Genomic DNA, 3398 nt, shown 5'->3' with positions numbered 1-3398 from the left:
AGTTCTGTCCCTCCAGTTCCCCCACTTCACACTCAGCCCCCCCCCCCCACCTCTGCTTCTCCTGAGGTTCTTTGCTCCTCCCAACCCTGGGGGGCTGCAGCAGAGTCCCCGCTCCCCTTCCAGATGCTTCCCCCGCCCCCAGATGGCGGCTGCAGGAGGGATAGGGAGGGGCAGAGGAGCTCACCCATTGCTCACAGGAGTAGAGTGGGAAGGAGAGAGAGATTGAGCTCCAATTGCTTGCTCTGCTCCTGGAGGAGGTGGGGCAGTGAGGCAGATGGCCAATCAGAAGGCAGCTTTCCTCCTTCATACCCCCTCCCCCACCCTGCACGTGGTTTTTCAAAAAATTCCATGGCACACCTGTTTGGGCCTGACAGCACACCAGTGTGGCACGGCATACTGGATGGGAAACACGGAACTACACCACTGTCTGCTTAGATGACTGGGCTCCACAATAGGAGCCAGGCGTTGATATCACAGACCCCAGATTTACCTGTAACTTCATTGTTATAATGCAGCATAATCCAGTGGGGCTAAAAAGTGGGGAAAATGTAAAAGAATATGACTTGCCTATATCATAACTATTTTTCTTCAAGATATGGGTGCAGACAGCATGCCACTCAGGTGTGTGCGCACCCAGCACACCAAAGCCAGAGAATTTTGCCTAGCAGTACATGTAGGGGAACTCATGACCTTTCCCTTATTGGCCGGTGATTGCCGGGGTCACCTCTGGAGCCCTTTTTAAAAATTGGCGTCACATTAGCTATCCTCCAGACATTTGGTACAGGAGCTGATTTAAATGATAGGTTACAGACTACAGTTAGTAGTTCTGCAATTTCACATTGGAGTTCATTCAGAACTCTTGGGTGAATACCATCTGATCCTGGTGACTTATTACTGTTTAGTTTATCAATTTGTTCCAAAACCTCCTCCAATGACACCTCAATCTGGGACAGTTCCTCAGATTTGTCACCTAAAAAGAATGGCTCAGGTTTGGGAATCTCCCTCACATCCTCAGCCACGAAGACCAATGCAAAGAATTCATTTAGTTTCTCTGCAATGGCCATATCATCCTTGACTGCTCCTTTAGCATCTCGATCGTCCAGTGGCCCCACTGGTTGTTTAGCAGGCTTCCTGCTTCTAATGTATTTAAAAAAAAAATTGTTATTACTTTTTGAGTCTTTGGCTAGCTGTTCTTCAAATTCTAATTTTGGCCTAATTCTTCCTAATTCTATTTGTTCACTTCATTTCCCAGAGTTTATGGTCCTTTCTATTTTCCTCACTAGAATTTAACTTCCACTTTTTAAAGGATGCCTTTTTGCCTCTCACTGCTTCTTTTACTTTTTTTGTTTAGCCATTGTGGCTCTTTTTTGGTTCTCTTACTATGTTTTTTAATTTGGGGTATACATTTAAGTTGAGCCTCTATTATGGTGTCTTTAAAAAGTTTCCATGCAGCTTGCAGGGATTTTACTTTTGGTGCTGTACCTTTTAATTTCTCTTTCACTAACCTCCTCATTGTTGTGTAGTTCCCCTTTCCAAAATTAAATGCTACAGTGTTGGGCCACCATGATGTTTTCCCCACTACAGGGATGTTAAATTGAATTATATTATAATCACTCTTACCAAGCAGTCCAGCTATATTCACCTCTTGGACCCGATCCTGTGCTCCACTTAGGACTAAATCAAGAATTGCCTCTCCTCTTGTGGGTTCCAGGACTAGCTGCTCCAAGAAGCAGTCATTTAAGGTGTCAAGAAACTTTATCTCTGCATCCCATCCTGAGGTGATATGTACCCAGTCAGTATGGGAGTAGTTGAAATCCCACATTATTATTGAGTTTTTTATTTTAATAGCCTCTCTAATCTCCATGAGTATTTCACAGTCACTATCAACATCCTGGTCAGGTGGTGGATAATATATCCCTCCTGCTATATTCTTATTATTCGCGCATGGAATTACTATCCATAGAGATTCTATGGAACAGTTTGGTTCATTTAAGATTTTTACTTCATTTGATTCTACACTTTCTTTCACATATAGTGCCACTCCCCCACCAGCATGACCTGATCTGTCCTTCCGATATATTTTGTATTCTAGTATTACTGTGTCCCATTGATTATTCTCATTCCACCAAGTTTCTGTGATGCCGATTATATCAATATCCTCATTTAATATGAGGCACTCTAGTTCACCCATTTTATTATTTAGACTTCTAGCATTGGTTTATAAGCGCTTTAAAAACTTGTCACTTTTTAGCTGTCTCCCATTACATGATGTAATTGAATGAGACTTTTTTTTCCCCTTGTGGCCTGGATATAAATCCCCAAGGAGCACAGGGTGGCTCAGGGAATCAATAGAGGAATGCAATGTCAGTTTTCTTGTCAGTTTTCTCAGAGAACAAAAGGCAACCTCAAATGGCAAGTCCTCTATGCTCTGCTGGATCTCAGGAGCTATGCCAGAGTTTTGCGACCATGAGATCCTTCTCATCATAATGGCTGAGGCCATGAGCCTGGATGAAACAACCACTATATCCAGAGCTGACTGTAACAACATCTTGGCCTCTTGCAGCCTTCTGCCACAAAAACCTTGAACTCCTCCCTGGAGGATTCTGGTAACTTATCAACAAATTTGGACATAGCATCCCAGTTCACAAAGCCATATTTAGTGCTTGCTCATTAGCAATGTGCATCTGCAAGGAGAGTTGGAGTCAGCTTTCTTCACCATCTGATCTAGCCTTTTCAACTCTTTGTCCTTAGGTGTAGATTTATATCTGCCCTGCCTCACTTTCTCATTTGCTGTCATGACAACCAGGGAATTCTGGGGTGGATGAGAGAAAAAGCATTTGAAACTCTACATATGCACATGGTGTCTTTTGTCCATGTATTTTGTCATAGGCATTAGTGAGGCAGTCTCATCACCTTGTTTCCAGGGAGAGCAACTTTCCCAGGAGCTGACAGTTGCAGGATATCCATGAACTTATGAATGTTCTCCTGAACAAACTTGGCCTGGATCCCCAAGGCTGTGGCCATTTATCTTAGAATGTCCTATATGATTTGAAATCTTCTGGTACTGGATAGGAGGAATCTGGCACTGCAGCATTGTCTGGGGAGGAGGAGAATGTTGGAGGTGGAACCAAAGGGATTTCCTGTGGTATCACTTCCAACAGTCCCAAGGGTTCAGGATACTCTAACACAGAGGGAGCACCCTCTGCCTGTGGCCGAAGGACTGCTGGTTCTCATGGGGAGACTATGGGAGAGGCAGGCAAGCAGATGACCAGGATTTAGCCAAATGAGGGACTTCCCAGGGATTCCAAGGAGGCCACTGAGGGTAAGGATACGGCATCAGTGGCCACAGGAGCTGCCCTTGTCTCTAGTGTGGGAACAGTCCTGGTCATGACTGTAAC

This window comes from Terrapene carolina, unplaced genomic scaffold, assembly GCF_002925995.2.
Source record: "Terrapene carolina triunguis isolate 2854851 unplaced genomic scaffold, T_m_triunguis-2.0 Scaffold42, whole genome shotgun sequence".
Classification (NCBI taxonomy): Eukaryota; Metazoa; Chordata; order Testudines; family Emydidae; genus Terrapene; species Terrapene triunguis.
The sequence above is the reverse complement of the archived record's forward strand: the minus strand, read 5'-3'. Positions refer to the sequence as shown.